The 20,936-nt window shown below is 31.0% G+C and overlaps 2 non-coding genes across 2 annotated transcripts; both read left to right on the forward strand.

Moving 5' to 3' along the window:
• Positions 1–18,211: 18,211 nt before the first annotated feature.
• On the forward strand, positions 18,212–18,334 carry LOC120082286 (small nucleolar RNA SNORD14). Its single transcript, XR_005483118.1, has one exon. It is a non-coding gene; the product is annotated as a small nucleolar RNA SNORD14 (small nucleolar RNA).
• A 456-nt stretch (positions 18,335–18,790) lies between these two features.
• LOC120082287 (small nucleolar RNA SNORD14) lies at positions 18,791–18,912 on the forward strand. Its single transcript, XR_005483119.1, has one exon. It is a non-coding gene; the product is annotated as a small nucleolar RNA SNORD14 (small nucleolar RNA).
• The last annotated feature ends 2,024 nt before the right edge of the window (positions 18,913–20,936 follow it).

Raw genomic sequence — 20,936 nt, forward strand, 5'->3', positions numbered from 1 at the left:
AATTAATATTTTCTACTAACTTTTTTATTATTTCAATTACTTATTTGGTTTCCTTTTTAAAACCAAGAGAAAAAAATAAAAATAAAAATAAAAATAAAAAGGGCTCTTCAATTGGATTATGAACAAGACCTTTTGGATCTAACAAATTGACCCACCTGACTCATTATTGAGTTGACCAAATGGGGTCTGTGTTAGGCCATGGCCCATTTTATGACATTGAAGCAAAAGAATGTTTAGTATATAAAAATATTTTGGAACATAGAAATATGCTTTTATTTTTTTTCGAAAATTTTCTCTCACAAGTTACAACTGCACCAACAAAATAAAAAAAAAAAAAAAATCAAAATTCAAAAACTAAAAATCGAAAATATTAACGTACAATCCTATTTCTTTCTTTTTTTTTTCTTTTTTTTTTTTTTCTTCTAAAAAATAAAAATTAGATTGGATATTGAAAAAGCGACAATGGTCCCAGATATAATAGTCATAGCCTAAATGATTCGATAATATTTAGTATCGACAAACTTTATAATATATTAAATATTTTGAAATAGTCCTAATGGTTAGAGGTCCCTACCCTAAAAGTAAAGAATCTAAATTCATTCATAACTTGTTTGGTTTGCTAATTTTTTTAAAAAAGTTTTTTTTAAATATTTATTATTATTGTTATTATTTAAATTTAATCAGAAACCTATTACAACCACCAGAGCCATGTGAAATTGTGTTCATCCATAGAATCACTCACATGAAGACAATCCTATTGTCATTACTCATAAATGATATTGATGGTGATGGGTCTCTCTCTTTCCAAGCTGTTTTTCTTTTTAAATGAATTCAATTATACAAAGTCTTGAAATTTAGAATAAGTTTCAATTATGTATCTAGACACCAAGGAACTTCATTCTTATTCTTCAGTTTGAAAATTTGTATAAAGAAAAAAAACTCTTTTGCTTCTTTTTATAATTAAAATAAGATGAAAATTGATGCAACGACTACTGCATAGAAATCAAAAGGTATAATTAATATTGTGACATCACCTTTACGAATGGGTTGTTTATTTCATTATTTTCAAAAAATAATGAGCATCGAAGTTTGGATTACCATATTTGTTTTGCAGTAATGTAGGGTGCTCTTACACTAGGGAGATCTTAAGAGTTTTAAATGTCTTCTTATAACATGAGTTTTCGAGATTCTCATATATCACTCTTCTTTATTTGTAGTTTATAATAAATATATATATATTATCAACCATATATCATTCACCATTATTTATTTACATTTTATAATGAAAATAAATATTGTCAACCATTTATCACTCTTCTAAGTTATATTGTAGATGTTTTTATTTTTTTTTTGTAGAAAGATATATTTAAATTTAAATTAATATTTGTTATATAAAATTCTTAAATTAATATATTATTGGTTAAAAATACATATAAAATAATATAAGCTATATTAATATTTTTATAAATAAAAAATTAATAAATACAAATATGATATATAAATTTAGATTATATTAAATTAGTTATATGTTAACACTACAAGAAATTTGACTTCTCCTGACGTCACATTTCGTCGGGAAAGTGTGGAAAAAAACGTTCCCGACACATAAACGGTCGTCGGGAGTTTGGTCGGGAGAAACCCATCGAGAGAGGATCTCTCGACGTACTTTTAAACGGCGTCGAAAGTTATGGGGAAACTCCCGATGCATATGTAGTGCGTCAGGAGTTCCTGGAACTGTCGACGCATATGTAGTGCGTTAGTGCGTCGGGAGTCCCCGGAACTGCCGACGCCGTATATTACAGCGTTGGGAGTTTCGGGGACTCCCGACGTACCCATATGCGTCGGGAGTGCCCTCATAACTCCCGACGCCACGTAGGCGTCGAGAGTTCCCCATAACTCTCACCGTTTTAAAGTGCGTCGGGAGATCCTATATGCATGGGGAGTATTGAAATTTAATATATCGTTTGTAATTTTTTAAAATTTGATGAAAACCTATAAAACATATTAAACCAAATAAAGATTCACATAACTAAAAAATGAAAATGAAGTCCATATTATAACAAGTAAATAAAAAATTACAATATCCAAACGAAGTCAATACTAGAAATTACAATATCCAAACGAAGTCGATAAACATTCATATCACAAATACATAAAAGAAGTAAAATCAAAACAACATCTAGAACACTTCTCGAACACAACATCTTCAACAATTGTCCCAGTTCATCTCCGAACAGCATTTTATAATAAAACAAAAACATTGAAATGTTACATCGATAAACATCCACAACACGTTCAAACTTCAATACGGGTGGTAATGAAACTCTACCCACCCCCCACGAAAAACATGTAATCTCCCGAACATCAAAAACACACAAAACGCCCTCAAGAATACTAACACATAAAACTCAAATTTGTTCCCAAAATGGTTTATCTCAATCCCCCCACAATACATTAAACTTTGTAAACATTCATAAATACACAAGATAGCCAAGTTAAAGGATAAGACAGGTGTAATGAAACTCTACACACCCCACACGACAAACATGGAACCTCCCAAATATCCATTAAACTTCGTAAACATTCATAAATATACAACTGTGATACTTCTTCTCGATACTTCACTGATAACTTATTCCTTAGTTTAATCCATTCTTTATTGATCCTTAAAAATAAATATTTTCTGACCAACTTGTAATCCAAAACAATATCCTGGATTAGAGGACAAAGTACACAGTATTATTAAGCATTGAGTTCCATAATTTTCATTTTTTAAGGCAAAATAAACACATAGGTCCCTAAACCGCTTAAATTGTCTTAACAACTTTCAATTGTTTTATTTAGTACGTCTCCAAGCTTTCGATTTTGTGTCTAATATAGGCCTTTCATCTATTCAACATCTTCTAAAATTTACATGCCTATTGGACACAAAATTTAAAGTTCAATTTTCTATTAGACACAAAATTTAGTTTTATGTCTAGTAGATTCTTTAAACTTTTTTATAATATTAAATGTCTTAAGTACCAAATTGGAGGTTTAAAGATTTATTTTATATTTTTTAGATTAATATAGGCATTTCATTTATTCAACATCTTCAAAATGTTAAATCATGCATGCTTAGGCTCCAAATAACCAACATCATATGACATGTTAGTCATAAAATTACTCTCAACAATTTTAGAGAATTGTAAAACAAATATATTCTGCAAAATTGACGAGATATTAATGGACATGATTTTAATGGGCATGATTTGTACAAAAACAATTTCAGAGAACATTTTAATGGGCATAATATTAATGGGCATGATTTGTACAACAATTTCAAAGAATTAACAAAAGCGAATACAATATTGAAACACATTTTAATGGGCATTTCACATATGATTTAAATAAATATACAAAATAAAATAAAATGAGAAAATTACCGGCGAGGAGACGACGGTAGCAGCGGGCAGTTGATTGCAGCTCCTGACCGAAGGGAGGAGCGGCGGCGGCGGCGGACGAAAAAAAGATTAAAATTGAGGGAAAATGAGAGAAAAATGGGAGAGGGAGGGAAATGAGTTGGTGGAAAAACTGGAAAGTGTAAAAGAATGGAAGAAAAAAAAAGGGTTTTATGGTTTTATGGGGAAAAAAAAGGAAGAGTGGGGAAGAAGAAGGGTTTTGTTTAAACCAGACCCCTCTCCCGACGCCACCCGACAGTCAACACCCGGCGTAATCGTCGGGAGTTCCCCAGGGAACTCTCGACGCACCTTTACGGCATCGTCTCTCCCGACGCTCTATTTAGGCGTCGGGAGAACTTCTTTTTCTTGTAGTATAATGAATAACATAACTTATATTATGTAAATGAATGGTTGTAAAGATATTCTTAGAATAGTATACAAATTGAAGACACTCATAGGTAAAAATCCTACAGAACAAACAAAATTATCTAAGTATACCAAAAAATTTGAAAAAATCCATACAAAATAAATATGATTATCTTGTAATTGTGGACATCTATAATTTTGGGCATCCAAAAAATCTTATTATATATCTATCTCCCAAAAAATAAATTGCCTCTAAAATTGACATAACAATATATTGAGATGTAAAAATTGATTATATAAATAGTTTATATTATATTTCTAGATGAAATAGATGATAACAATGATAGTCTTCTATATATAGTGGTAAATAATAAACTGCTTCTAATTTTTACACATCAAAGCCAATTTTCATCTTTATGTTAATGAAAAAGATAATCTCTTGGGAGTAAATTTCAATAAAAGCGAAACTTTTCAAAGTCAATAGCGAAAATTATTATGAAAACTATTTCATATAATTAAAATTTGATTAGGAATTAATTCTAAAATATTTCTAAAAAGTGAAGTATAGAAAATGACATCCTGTGAACTTGAGAAACACAATAGGAACACGGATACTAATAAAATATAATATTAAAATAAATATAATATAATATAATAATAAAATAAATTAAACATAATATACAAATAAACAAAATGAATTAAATTAACAAAATATAAAATAAGAAATTTCTCTAATTCTCCACTTTCTCCAATCTTCATGGAATTTGCCCAATATGTGTCTTCAAAAACTCACCAAATGCCATTATTTATAGAAAATTTGGCAAGTAAGAAGTGAATTACATGGACACTAATAATGTGTAATATTAAGACACAGAATCTGCATAAACATATCAAAAGTTGATTTATTTGAATAAAACAAACCCATATCAATCGTTCCTCGAAGATAACAGAGTATATACTTAACTCCATTCCAATATCTTTTTGTTGGAGAATAACTATATCTTGCTAATAAATTTACTGAAAATGCAATATCTGGTCTTGTATTATTAGCAAAATACATAAATGTACCAATTACACTAAGATATGGAACTTAAGGACCAAGAAGTTCTTCATTATCATCTCGAGATTGAAATATATCTTTCCTCACATATAATGAATGGAACTTCCATTGGAATGTTCAATGGATGTGCTTTGTCCATATAAGATCTTTTCATTTTCTTTTTCTATTTAAGTTGGTTGATGAACAAATATCCCATTTGCTAAATATTCAATTTGTAAATCACAAAATTTTGTTCTTCCGAGATATTTCATCTCAAATTTTTTTCTTAAGATATTCTATTATCTTTGAAAGCTCTTCAAGAGTTCCAATTATATTTGAATCATTAACATATACAGTTAAAATAACAAATCCTGACTGTGATTTCTTTATAAAAATACATGGACATATTAGATTATTTTGATATCCTTCTTTTAGCAAATATCCACTTAGACGATTGTACCATATTCGTCAATCTATATAATGATATCTGTAACTTTATTGAATACAATTCCCAAGAATTTGATTTATATGTTTTAGGTATCTTAAATTCTTTTAGGATTCTCATATAAATATCATTATCAAGAGATCCATATAAATATGCTGTGATTACAGATGTATGTCCAGATTTTCTATACAGTCAGACCAATTAAATATTTTAGTGTAATTGCATCCACTATCGGAGAATATGTCTCCTCATAATTAATACTAGGTCTTTATGAAAAACTTTGTGCAACTAGTCTTGCTTTATATCTTGTGATTTCATTATTTTCATTTCTTTTCCTCACAAATATCATTTATATCCTACAGGTTTGACACTTTCTGGTGTTCGAACTACTGGTCCAAAAATCTGACGTTTTGGAAGTGAGTTTATTCTGCCTCGATTGCTTCTTTCCATTGAAGCCAATCTTATCTATTCCAACATTCTTCAACAGATTTTGGTTTAGACCCATTTTCAGATATAATATCAAAAGCAACATTATATGCAAAAATGTTGTCAATAACTACATGAGTTTGGTTTTATCTTTTTCCTGTCATGACATAGTTTATTGAAATTTGATCATTATATTTAGATATTTCACTTTCCTCACTAGACATGTCATGAATTTTTCATGGGTATTTACATCCTCAACCAAGTTTTCTTAACTATTAATTATTTTCCTTTTTCGAGGATTTTTATCTTTAGAGGCCATTGGTATACCATACTTCTTGCGTGTTCCAGTCTCATTTGTGACAACTTGCTGTGTTGAGATATCAATTTTCGATGGAATATTTGCAGATGGTATATATGACTTAGTTACTTTCTTTGCATCTGTAAATGCATTTGATAACTGATTTGTTGTATTTTCCAAATGAGTTATCTTCCGAACTTCAACTTCATATTGATTCGTACAGGGATCTAAATGAGACAATAACTATGCATTCCATGAAATTTATTTTTCCAACTTCTTAATTCCTCCCTCTAATGTTAGAAAATTTGTCTCATTAAAATGACAATCAAAAAATCGTGTAGCCCGTCAGGGGTTCAAGATATTTGATAATTGATGGAGAATCATATCCAATATATATTCCTAGCCTCCTTTGAGGACCCATCTTAGTACATTATGGTGGAGCAATGGAATATTTACTGTACATTCAAAAATTCTTAGATGAGAAATATTTGGCTCATGGTCATAAACTAATTGTAATGACAAATCCTTATGGTAAAATACTGGCCTAATGCGTACAAGTGATACTTCATACAAAATAACATGTCCTTATACTCATATAGGAAGCTTAGCTCTCATAAACAGTGGTCTAGTAATTAACTGCAAGCGTTTTATGAATGATTCTATTAAACCATTTTGTGAATGATTATGTTAAACCATTTTGGGTATGAACATGAGCTACAATATGTTCAACACTTATCCCAATTGACATACAATAATTATCAAAAGCTTGGGATGTAACTTCACCAACATTATCAAGACGAATGGTTTTAATTGTATAATAAGGAACTTATGCTCTTAACTTGATTATTTGAGTAAGTAATCTTGCAAATGCAAGATTTCAACTTGATAATAAGTACACGTGTGACCATCTACTGGATGTGTCTATTAATATCATAAAATATCCAAATGGTCCACTTGGTGGATTAATAAGTCCATATATATCATCATGAATTTGTTCTAAAAATGTAGGTGTTTCAGTTCTCACTTTGACTGGTAATGGTCTAATTATCAATTTTCCTTGAGAGCAAACATCATACGATAATTCATTAGATTGAAGAATCTTTTGGCTCTTCAATGGATGTCCATTTGAATTTTCAATAATTCTTCTCGTCATTATAAATCCTGGATGACCCAATCAGTCAATCAGTCATGTCAAATTCTATATATGTATGGATTCATGAACTTTAGGTTCATTGTTGCATATGTTTCAATTATTCGTATATGAATATAATATAATCTAGAAGATAAAGTAGGCAACTCTTCCAATATACGTTTTTCAAATGAGATAGTAGATACAATATAAAGATACTCCATATTATTCTTTCTATCAGTCCCAATATGAAAACTATTGCAATGTATATCTTTAAAACTAAGTAAATTTCTCTTTGATTGACTAGAGAATAATGTATTGTCAATTGTAAATTTTGTTCCTCTAGATATAATAATATTTGCTTTTCCAAATCCTTCAATCAAGTTTGTAGAACCTGATATTATATTAACTTTTGCTTCCATCATAGTCAGTTTAGAAAAATATTCTCTATTTAAAAGTATTGTATGTGTAGTTGCACTGTTTGTCAGATATAGATTTTCTTTACTCAATTTTGAGTCACCCAACATATGAAAATGATCCAGTTTCTTCATTAAAAGAAAATAATTAAAATAAGAAAAAAACATTTGAAATTTACAAAGGTTAACATCTACTAAGAGGAAAAAAAAAACATGGAGATAATAAAAAAAAAAAAAAAGAAAAGATATTTTCAGAGTCAAAGGAAACATTTGATGTTCCATCAATTCTGCCAATTTTCTCTTCAGGAGATTTAAAGAACTTTGCCACATCCAAAATTGTCGTATGGGATGGGTCAAATATGTCATTATCCTAGTATGCAAAATTTGCTTCCATATTTTTCTCTTTTTCTTTCAGGGATACTTAATAGAGATCAACTAAGTGTTTTAACGTATGACAGGTACTTGACCAATGCTCAATCATTCCGCATCAGAAGCATTTATTTTTAATACCTTTTAAACTCTTATCTTGTGGAACTTTTCCTTTGTGATTATTATTTTGTGTGGTTCTTTTGAAATTTGGATGATTAAAACGACTACCACGAAAATAATAATTATTTCTTCCTCTGCCACGATCACGACTTCAACCACGACCACGACCATAAGCTCGACCATGATTATTATTAAAATTCACAGCATTCACTTCAGGAGATGTTGTTCCAATTAATTGAGATTCTTGATTTTTCATCGATAATTATTAAAATTTACAACATTCACTTCAAGGAATGTTATTGCTTTAGTTGGCTGAGATTCATATTTTTTTTAATCAATAACTCGTTATTTCATTTAGCCACGAGAAGACATCAGATGAGTGTAGAGTACTTTTAAAAATTTTATCTTGATATTGCTACTGCCGGAGCATGTCCGAAATATAGAAAAATGTCTTCTCTAACACATTGATTTAAAATTTTGGAGCCTCAAGTGCATCTATTTACAACAAGCTTTAGGAAGAAAATTTGTTTTCTGATGATCAAATTTTTATGGCATCTGCTTCTTCTAAAGCACCCCTCGTTCCGCTCGCAACAATCCAATTAGTTCTCCAGGTGAAAAAACATTAAACATTTCATCTTCTAAAACCAACACTTTTGATGTGTATTTTGGCATCAAGCACTAATGACAAATAATTATTACCATTAATATTAAATGCTACAAATTCTAATTTTATAATATATTTCATAGTAACACTATTACAAAATATTATATTTATATTAGAAATTTAATATATATATATATCAAATATGTAAAACAACATTTGATTTATTAATTATAACGAAGAAGGAAAAACTGACATACTTTTAGGACCTACCTTCAGCCGGGGAAATGAAATAAGCTCGTGTTGATAACATGTTGTGAACTTGAGGAGCACAACGGGAACATGGATACCAATAAAATATAATAAAATAAATATAATATAATATAATAATAAAATAAATTAAAAATGATAAATAAATAAACAAAACAAACTAAATTAGCAAAATATAAAACGGGAAATTTCTCTAAATTCTCCACTTTCTCCAATTTTCATGGATTTTGCCTAATCTTGTGTTAGACAATTTGACAAACAAGAAGTGTATTATATGGATACTAGTAATGTGCAATGTTTAGACACATGGACAATACTTTAAGAAATGAGAGCACGACACATGGTTAATGGACACTAAAGATGAGTATCTAATGGGCATCTATTATCATAATATTTATAATAATCACATTGTTATAATTTCTATATTTTGCCTCTTGTAATCTTCTTTGCTTTTCTTTGTGTTCTCATTTAGTCCCACAAGAATTTGAAGTTAAAAATCTTGTTGCAGTCTCGATTTAATTTTTGATTTTGGATTGTTATGCCTAATAGGATCCTAAATTTTCAATTTTACGTTAAGAACCTATTAAACACAAATTTAAAATTTCAAGGATCAGTTGGACAAAAAATTGAAAGATCATAGACTTAGGCTCGTTTGGTAATCATTTCATTTTTTGTTTTTAGGTTTTTGAAAATTAAGCCTATTTTTCTCAATTTATTCCCATGATTTGCATCTTTTGTAAGTAAAAGAGTTAAGTTCTTAGCCAAATTTCAAAAACAATTTTTTTAAAAAAATTAATTTTTTTAGTTTTCAAAATTTAACCTGGTTTTAAAAATACTTTTAAAATGTAGCTAACAAAACTTAGAAACAACGGATAGAACTAGGATTAGTAGGCTTAATTGTCAAAAAGCCAAAAACAAAAAAAAAGCAAATAATTACCAAACACGGCTTTAGGTATTAGACACTTTTCAAATTTTAATATGGAACATTTTGGACATAAAACTATCTTTTAACACAAACATATTCAAGGAAAGAATTTGTAGATTTAACATTTCAAAATACTGAAGAAAAGAAGAGAAACAAAACCAATACCAAACAAAATTATATATCATCATCTGAAAGCTATGCAAAAAGAAACAACAAGAATTAGCCAAAATAGTAGTTCAAATCATATGAAATATTAAAAATGAGATGAACAATTATAAATTTGTATTTATAGAAATGGATAATTTTGAATAGTTATTAGATGAAAATGAAGTGGGCACTATCCCATCATGGAGGAAGTTATTCCAATTATAAAGGCTGTAGCAAACAAGAAAAGTGGATTTTTATTTTTATTTTTTAATTTCTTTAATTTCTTTATTTTTAAAAAAAAGAAAGAAGGAAAAGTGAATTTGGTGGGCATTACTCACACTGAGAGATTCTGAATAATTTTTGGCATAATTAGTGGCTGCAATCATAAACATGGTTCTCCACACAAAAAGGGCATAATTCAAAAAACCAGAAAAACAGTAATTTTTAGCACTTCAGTTATTAAAGAATCCAACCATCCATTATTGAAATAATAAAAAATTATGTATGGATTCATTGACCAAAAAAAAAAAAAAAAAAAAAAATATTAAACTTTTCTCATGGCAATATTTTTGTTATTTGTCGACAATATTGGAACTGAATCATTGGACCATGAAATGCCATTGTCTTGAAAATAAATTTGACACGACGTTGGTGTGAATGATATAAGTTGGTTGTTCTCCAAGATTAACACAACAGACACATCGAATGTGCACTCGTTAATGACGAGTTGGAATTGTTGGGTTATTTTACCTTTAGTGAAAGCCGAATAAAGGCCCAAGGTCTTTGAGGTTTTGTTTTAAAATGATTCCGTAGCCGTCGGTCAGCATATGTATGCACGCAAATCGAGAGTTAAGAAAACAGTAGAAAATTGGAGTTTCTTTGCAATCCGACCAATAAAGTTCTTCAGTCATTTGAGGATCAATCCGTGGTCTGATCGAGCTGAAATTTTGACAGCATGTTCTTGACATGAGGGTCTTCAATCTGGATGAAGATTTTGTTTGGAGCTACCTACAGTTAGATATCGTGGTTAATTGGTTGTCACTTCAAGTGAGACGTTTTCAATTTTATTCTTCTCAATTTGTTGCCGTTTTGTTGCCAAGATTGTTATCTTGAGATATTTAATGTGTATGCCTCTAGTTGTGACTAGGGGGAACTTATTGTAACCCATTATTGATTATAGTGGAGATTTTGACTTCGGTCCATGGTTTTTTACTCACATTGAAGGGGTTTTTTCACATTAAAATTACTTGTGTCCTTACTTGATTATTATTGTTATTGCTAGTTGAATAGTATTCTATTAGATTCATACAAGAGTGGATAATTGATCCAAAGAATGTAGTGTTTATCCCAATAGGAATCGAGAGAGAATGGACAATGCTCAAAATTAAAGTGAAAATTGAGGAAGAAGATGATTTTAGTTCTTACAAATCTAAGAAACTCTATTTTTTAAGAAGAGAAGAGAGCAATACCATAATGTTTTATACCTGGAAAATTGATAAGAAATTAAGTTTTTCAAATTTGGAACAAGGACACCAATCGTTTTTAAAATTTGAAATTAAAACATCAGTTTCAGATCCAAATTAAAGCTACAACGTTCAGAAAATTGAAAGAAAAAGGAATAAAAGCATTTTTTATTATGGCGATATTTTGTTATTTGTTGACAATATTGAAATTGAATCGTTCGACCATGAAATGCCAATGCTTTGATAACAAATTTGGCAAGATCTTGGTGTGAGTGGTATAAACTAGTTGCTCCTCAAAGTTAACACAACGTCCACCTCGAATATGCACTCGTTAGCGCTGAGTTGGAATTGAGAGAGTATTGATGATGCCTAGAATCAAAGTGAAAATTGAAGAAGAAGATGATCAAAAGTTCATACAAATCTAAAAAAAGATTCTACTCTTTTTTTGGAAGAGAGAAGAAGAGCAAAAACAAAACGTTTCAAATCTAGAAAATTGATATGAAATTAAAGTATGTTTCAAATACATTTTCAAGTATTTAATTTAAAAATAAATCATTTTAGAAAAAAATTGAAGTGTTTGACAATCACTCATAATAGCTTTTGAAGTGTATTTTAAACAATTTTAATCAAAAGTGTTTAAATAAAAATGAGTTTTTAAAAAACACGTTTTTAAATCAATCCAAATGAATCCTAAGTTATGGAATAGTTCGTTAAAACAACAGTTTCAGTTATGAAATTAAAGCAATAACCATAATAAAAATTGAAAGGAAAATAAATAAAAGTGCAATTACTCAAGTCCATCCAACAACATCAACACATATGGGGGAGAAACGTAACTACCACTCTATCCATTTTAATAAATCAAATATATATATATATTATGAATATTATGATAATAAATAGATGTTCATTGCTTAGTGTCCCAAAAACTATGTGTCACCCTTCATATTATTCATGTGTCTTGTAGTTATTCATGTTTGGTATCCATGTAAGTCTACATCCTACTTGTCACTTTGCCTATAAATAGTGACATTTGGTGAATCTTAAATCACACACCCATTGGTAAGAAATCCACATCAAATTCCACTAAATTTTATATCATCCAATTTTATAATTTTAGTTTTTTTATATGTTATATTATATTATATTATATTATTATTATTATATTATATTTTCTCCATATCCATGTTTTTGTTGTGCTTATCAATTTCACAACACGTTATCAGCACGAACTCTTGTCAGTTTCGCTAAAGGTAGGTCTTAAAGGTATCTCGGTTTTTTCCTCTTTGTTATAATTAATAAATTTAATGTTATTTTTCATATTCAATATCTATTAAATTTCTAATATAAATACAATATTTTGTGATAGTGTTGCCATGACAGAGTTTACAAAATTAGAATTCGCAGCCCTTGACATTAATGACAATAATTATTTGTCATGGGTGCTCGATGCCGAAATTCACCTGGATGCTATGAACTTGGGAGAAATAATTAAAGAAGGAACTACGACATCCAGTCAAGATAAAGCAAAAGCTATGATTTTCCTTCATTATCATCTCCACGAAGGATTAAAAATGGAGTATCATACAATAAAAAATACCCGTATCTTGTGGAATAATTTGAAAGAAAAGTATGATCATCAAAGGACAGTTATTCTTCCTAAAATCCGTTATGAGTGGATGCATTTGAGGCTACAAGATTTTAAATCAGTAAGTGACTACAATTTCACATTATTTAAAATAATTTCAAAATTTTTGTTATGTAGAGAAAAAATTACTAACGTTGATATATTAGAAAAGATATTTTCTACACTTCATGTCTCGAATATGCTCCTGTAATAGTAATATTGAGAGAAAGGTTTTAAATAGTATTCTGAATTATTTTTATGTCTTCTTGTGGCAAAAAAAATAATGAGTTATTGATGAAAAATCATGAATCTCGATCAACCAGAACGATACCATTCCCTGAAGTGAATGCTGTGAATTTTAATAATAATCGTGGTTGAGGTAATGGTCACGGTCGTAACCGAGGCAGAGGAAGAAATAATTATTTATTTTCGTGGTGGTTGTTTTAATCATTCAAATTTCAAAAGAACCACACAAAATGATGATCATAAAGTAAAAACTCTACAAAATAAGAGTTCAAAAAATGTTGAAAATAAATGCTCCCGATGCGGAATGACTGGACATTAGTCATACCTATTGTACGTCAAAACACTTAGTTGACCTCTATCAAGCCTCCCTGAAGAAAAAAGGAAAAAATGTGGAAGTAAATTTTGCATACCAGGATAATGATATATTTGACCCATCCCATATGACAAATTTGGATATTGGCGGACTTCTTTGAATCTCCTAAAGAGAAGATTGGCGTAGTTGATGGAACATCAAGTGTTTCTTTTGATTTTGAGAATATCTAGACTTAATGTTATTGTTTTCTTTTATTTATCTTTATGTTTTTTTAGTAACTTTTGTATATTTTAAGTGTAGTTTTTCTTATTGTAATTATTTTCTTTTAATGAAGAAACATGGATCATTTTCATATGTTGGGTGTTTAAATAATGAGCAAAGAAGATTTATATCTGGCAGACAGTGCAACTACACACACAATACTTACAAATAAATAATACTTTTCCAAATTAACAATGCTAAAAGCAAAAGTAAATACAATATTAGGTTTTGCAAACTTGACCGAAGGTTTTGGAAAAACAAATATTATTTTTCCTAGAGGAACAAAATTTACAATTGAGAATGCATTGTTTTCAAGTCAATCAAAGAGAAATTTTCTAAGTTTTAAAGATATACATTGCAATGGTTATCATATTGAGACTGATAAAAAGAATAATGTGGAATAACTATATATAATATCCACTGTCTCAAATGAAAAACATATACTAGAAGAGTTCACTACAAGAATTTTGGGCTTTAAGTCGGTTGGAAAAAGTGAAATCGGATGTATAATGTCGATTTTTTTTTTTTTTAAAAAAGAGGATCTTTTATGTTGGTTTTAAACCGACATTGTAGGGGTACCTTTAATGTCGGTTTTAAACTGACATTAAAGACCTGCTTCACTTTTTCCTTTAACTTTCTATTTCCCCCCCATTTTTTTCATTTCCCTCTTTCTTTCTCAAGATCTTCTTCCTTCTCTTCGCTTTCAATATTCTCACTCTCTGTATTTACTTAACTTCTCACTCCAAAACCTACCCTCCCACTTCCCCTCATTGGAATCCCACTTCCGAAAAACGCTTCCCCTTCCCGGAAAATCCACATTCTTCCAAGCCCTAGCCCATCTTGCCTTCTTATCTCCCTTGGTCTCACTCCTCTATCCCTTCCTGTTCTTGTGAGACCTATTTCGGCAATAGCTTCACCCATCACTACCAGGACTACCTTATCCTCCGAGATCACTCCCAGTGATGGCTTCCAATCGGTGGCTAGTTTCGCAGCTGAAGGCAATAACACGCTTCGTTTTCTCCGCCGGTGTTTTCTGGTGGTAATCGGAGCTAGAGATCTCACCTCCTTGATGCCTGGTGCCTTCGTTTCCTCCAGATTCTCTATGCGTGACATGTGTACCAACATGCAACGAGAAACAAACTCGAAAAGGAATTTCATCGGGAAATTAACCGCTCCGGTGAGTCTCTCGGTGGAAGAAGAGTGGTCAGAATGAAACGACAGCTCTGATCCGACTCCGTGGAAGAAACGAGGTTGAAAATACAAAATATTTACAATCACTACCATTGACTGATACAGCAGGAGTCCATTTTCCGCTCCGTCGTCCGTCGTAGAATTCGGGTAAATGTCCCTCCCCGTTCTTGGGAGAGTGCGAATGTGGCCAGAGAGGATTTACATGTCCGGAGGAGGCGAGCAGATTGAAGAGGTGATCGGAAGAAAGAAAGAGATGGAGTTGCAGCTGAGGTCAAGGATCAGAAGAACCGTTCAAGCTCTATTTTCAGCACCGTCGAAGCCAATGTTTGTCTAATTCGTTCATGTTTTTCATTTCTCTCTTAGATCTGTCCATGAAATCTGCTCAAGCTCCGTGCCAATACATTTTAACATGTTTTCTAGGTCAGGTTTGTCTGGTTTGTCTGATTTGTTCATTGTTCAAGCTTCATTCTAGCTATTTTTTTTGTTCGTTCCAGTGTCGTTGTAGCTGAGGTCCGTTCAAAGTTTGTTTTAGGTCTGTCAAAGCAGCTATTTTTAATGGGTTGTTTAGATCGTAAGGAGTTTAGCTATATTATTTAGATCTGAGTGGAAGCCTCTTAGGTTTACTCTCGTTTTCAATCCAAGTCATTTGTTGTTCAAAAGGTGAAATATTCTTTTTAGTAATTTGAATTTATTTCAATCTTTCAATTTTTATTTCAATGATTATGTTTCTTTTTTGTGAAATTATAAATTGGAAAACTTTTTTTCTTCATGAAGAGTTGAACCATAAACTAAGGTTTTTTTTATTCAGTTTCATTTTCATTAGGCATTGCATAGTCTTGTCACAGGAAAATTTTTCTTTTCTTTTTTCTTTCTTTCTTTATTTATTTAAATTATGAAGAAGGTGACAATGCTAAAGTTAGAAGGATAAAACTAGAAACTAACTTGGTCAAGAACAAAAAGATGAAGTTATGAACAACGAGAATTTTATCATTTTTTTATTTTCTACATAACTTCAACATATTTTAGTTTATTTTCATTATCTACATTAATATTTTTTTCATTTTCACCATCTGGAAGTCATTGAAGAAAAAGTTAACAATCAACATAGGAAGATAGGGAGATTGAGGAAGTAGAGAGAGATTCCAATGTAAAGTCATCAAGAATTTCATGGATGTTGACATCTCTAAGCCATTGCTTCAGGTACTCCACACCACAATTCTTGTTGAGGCAGGGTATATATTTTGATAGATAAAGAAAGTCCAAGATGAAAAAGGGAAAAAAAGGGCAAAAGAGGAGTTTTATTTAGAGTATAAACTGAGAAACTCCTATTCAAAACCGTTTTAATTCAATGCAACAATGTAATGAGTTGCTACATACAATTTCATCTTTTTAACATATTTCTCTCTTATTGTGTCTCTTTTGGTGGTTAGATCTCTACAGAAGACTATAATCAATGCAATGATTGTTAATCAGGGAGGGTGTTATAGTGGTTGGAGGTATTATTTTACTGTGTTGATTAAACATAGGATGGAAGTGTCGTTGGATATAAACAAGTTCATTCCCTAGTGCTTGTATACAAAATTAAATTTGTTTGCCTATCGTTAGATTCTCTAAAACTTCCATCTTACTTATTGATAATGCATTATTAATCAGTAATGCCATTATGGAAAAAGAGGTAAGAGTTTTATAATCTTCCTTTGTCTGCTTCCATAACTGTGACACTCATATGCTTTGAGGGTACTTTCTTGAGAAATTTCTGTCTCTGTTTATTTTCATATGACATCGTCTCTGAGGTACATGTGAGAATTTGATTGAAGTATCAGTCTTGGAAGCTTAAGTTGTAGGCTATTATTTGGGTGTTGCTATTATATCACATAGATAAGTGGATTATACTTCGTAGTATGTTAACATTTAACACATAGAAAGAAAATCCTGATTCCCCACTCAGATGCATATCTTTTTTTTTTAAAGATATATTTTTGTGGCTTTTGCTAACTTGTATTGTTTAAGTTCGTTTCAAGTAATGGACATATCAAGTGCTGGAGAGGAATTGGTTGGTAGGAGAATTAAAGGTTTGGTGGCCCCTAGACAGGATGTGAGTACTTTTTGAACTTGCTGATTGGACATTTTATACATTAGTAACTCTTTATTTATTTCTCTATTTCTATCAAATTTGTTTATGACTTGCTCTGTTAAAGTAACCAAACTAAACCCTCGAGAGTTTATTACCAACTTGAAAATGAAATGTTAAGGAATAATCACTTGCTTGCTGAGCTGAATGAGTACTGAGAACAGGACACCATAGTTGAAAATTAACAGCATTCCTCAAGAGGTCTTGCAATTTTCCATGTTTATAGGAGAATGGTGTTATGGTGTATTTTTCAGTGTTGATTATAGGTGAGAGTCGTGTGTCATGATGGTGCACGGTCTATGACAGTTGATATATTGGAAAAATATAGCAATCAATTATTATCTTCATCATCTTTCTTTGTAACTGAATTGACGGCTCTAATATGCTTTAGTGGATATAAACATTGTTGAACTACTTTAACAATTCCTATAAGATAGGCACAATTTTTCTCAGTTCTTGGTTACTGGCTAAATGATCTTTGGACTCTGACATCTTATACACCATCATTTTGTGTGATATTGACAATTTTATCTTCATCAATTATTATCTTCATCATTTTTTTTTGTGTGTGTTTTTTTTTTTTTTTTTTGTAAAAATCAACATGATCTTAAATTATTGCAGGCATTTGTTCTAGAGCTGGTATCATGTATACTTTAGATACCGGTGAGCCAGACCAAAAATTGAAATCCAACATGTTCTCCTTGAGTGGGGATGGTTTTTTAGATTTTTTTTCCCAAATGCATTTTAGATTTACTTTTGGTTTGATTTTCTTCTATTGGAAGGCAATAAATTAAAGTCTCTGATGCGCTTCTAATATTTCGTAGCGTTTTCAGCGCTGTACGTTGCCGACAATGATCTTTGGGAGATGAGATTCTGGCATTTGCTTCCTTTATGATGCTTATGCATTCATATTTTCCCACATTCTATATTCTCTTTTATTGTTTTTTATTTGATTTTTCTTATTGATTTGTATGATGATTTGGTAATGAGTCTGTGATGATACATTTAAGGTTTGTTTCTCAAAACATTCGCAGTGGCCGCCTGAGAGCTTTCGCCTTCACCAGGCTTGAGAGCTTTTGCTGTTCTTATCCTTCCTTGGATGTCTGAGGCTCTACTTAAGAGTTTTACTTCTAGTTTCTCGACGATTTGATTTTTAAGTTTTTGTTTTATAATGCATGTTCGCTCTTCAAAACCCCCCAGCGACTATTGTTGGGCTTTGGACGAGTTATATATTATTGATCATTGCTGCTTGGAAAATCTTATATACAAGTACTATTGCTTTTATTTGAATTCTTGGATTTATTTGTTTTTCACCTATTACTGGAGAATCATTTGAACTGTTGGTTCTGCTCTTAACTTTTATTTTAATCTCATTTGAACTGTTAGGTCTATTAAGGACTTGTTTGTAACTTCATTTCCGTTTGCCACTGGAAATCATTAAATATTTTCCTTCTGTTCTTAACTTATCTTGATACCCCATTTCCTCTATTTTTGTTTCCCTTTTTCGAGTGCCATCTGGTGGTATCTAAATGATTCTCCATGCTCTATGTTAGGTTTGATATTTTGATAACAATGATGATATCTTGAAGAGTTGTTTCTCAAAACATTTGCAGTGGCCGTCTAAGAGCTTTCGCCTTCGCCAGACTTGAGAGCTAGTGCTGCTTTATCCTTCCTTGGATGTCTGAGTCTCTTTAACTCTTTCGGAAATACTTTTAAATTTTGTATATTTGTGTTGATGCCATTTTTCTAAGGGTTTCTTTTCCCAATATATGCTGCCATCTTGGAATGTCTGAAGCAGATCTGAATCTGTTTGCTTTGTCATTATTCAATCTTCATATTTTCATGAATTTTTATCAAGCTTATGAAAAACATTTGATGGAGAAACTTTATAGTCTTTTATTGAATTTCAACAAGGAGTTGGCTCGATAAATAGGCAATCAAAGTATGGTTGGCAATAACAATAAAGTAATGAACCAACTAATCAGAAAACTAATTCGAATACTCCCTTGAACATCAATCATGAAAGTTGTCTAAAACTTTCCCATTTTTCAGGAGGCCAAATTGCTCTTGCTTTGCATCTGCTTCTTGCAGTTTTTTCATCCAAAATTTCATCAGATGTCAACTGTCCTTTTGGAGACGAGGTACTTTAATAAACAGCTTTTCAAATGACCAAGTAATTTCTAGATGTACCAGTGTATAGGTCTGCATATCTACAACTAGTTCATGAAACTCTCATTAATCATGCAGTTTCGAGTTGCTCGTAAAGCATCTGAAGAAGTTCTTAATATAGTTGCATTTGCAGTACCTTGCATGGTCTCTGAAGCATAGCAAGGCAGTGAACAAGAGCAAGGGCACATGAAGGTGGAAAGGTTCAAGAAGAAAATTTTGAAGAGGGGTTGTGCCTGAGACTGCTACAAAGAAGGGAAAGGACTACCCTGTCGGCACTATTCTTATTGGATTCTTCATTTTTGTCGTCATTGGATCATGTGAGTTTTAGATTTTGAATGCTAATTTCCTCCTTTCCTCTTTCATATTCTTATGCTTATGTTTTGGCATACTTTGAATGTTAATGTACCATTTATGCACATTCCCAATAAATACGGTTAGTTGAATATGAATTCTGATCACATTTTCACTTTCAATCCTTTGTCTTAAACCTTTATTGTTTGTGATCTTTTAAACAACAGTGGTTAGACAAAAATGCCTATAACTAGACACCGCTGAAGCTGGGGGGTCTGTTCAAGAAGAATTATGAAGGGATACATACTTACCAAGTAGAGAGGGACAGTAAACCCATAATGTTTGTAAAATCATAATGTTTGTATTACTTGTAATTTGTGTTTTCAAGGCCTGAATTATTGTACGTCCTTTTAAATTATAATTTTATACCAGAATTTGCGGATTAAATATAATAGATTTATAATCCATACATGAATAATATGTCATAGCTACTACGCTTGATGATGATGTGTCATGTTATACTTTTTGGCCGAAAAAATGGATTTGACAACTAAATTAAAAAAAAAAAAGGACAATAATTGATAAAACGGACATTAAAGGGCTTTAATCACTAAAGACCTTCAATGTCGGTTGCAACCGACATTAAAGACCTTCAATGTCGGTTGCAACTGATATTGAAGGTTGTGTTATTGGTGTTATTGAAGCCCTTTAATGTCGGTTTAAAACCGACATTAAAGGCAACCGACATTAAAGGGCTTTAATAACACTATCTTTAATGTCGTAATTGAAACATATGCAACAATAAACGCGAAGTTCATGAATTTAGATATATTTACAATTTGGCATGATCATTTGGGTCATCTAGGATCTATAATGATGAGGAGAATTATTGAGAATTCAAATGGATACCCACTTGAAGAACCAGAAAATTCTTCAATCTAATGAATTATCATGTGATGCTTGCTCTCAAGGAAAATTAATAATTAGATCATCACCAGCTAAAGTGGGGACTGAATCATTTGCATTTTTAGAACCAATTTATGGTGATATATGTGGACCCATTAATCCACCAAGTGAGCGATTTAGATATTTTATGGTATTAATAGATGCAACCAATAGATGGTCACATTGTGTTTATTATCAAGTTGAAATCTTGCATTTGCAAGATTACTTACTCAAATAATTAAGTTAAGAGCACAATTTCCTGATTATACAATTAAGACCATTCATCTTGATAATGCTGGTGAATTTAC

This window comes from Benincasa hispida, chromosome 7 (genome assembly GCF_027475165.1).
Source record: "Benincasa hispida cultivar pf3 chromosome 7, pf3_genome.v1.1, whole genome shotgun sequence".
Taxonomy (NCBI): Eukaryota; Viridiplantae; Streptophyta; class Magnoliopsida; order Cucurbitales; family Cucurbitaceae; genus Benincasa; species Benincasa hispida.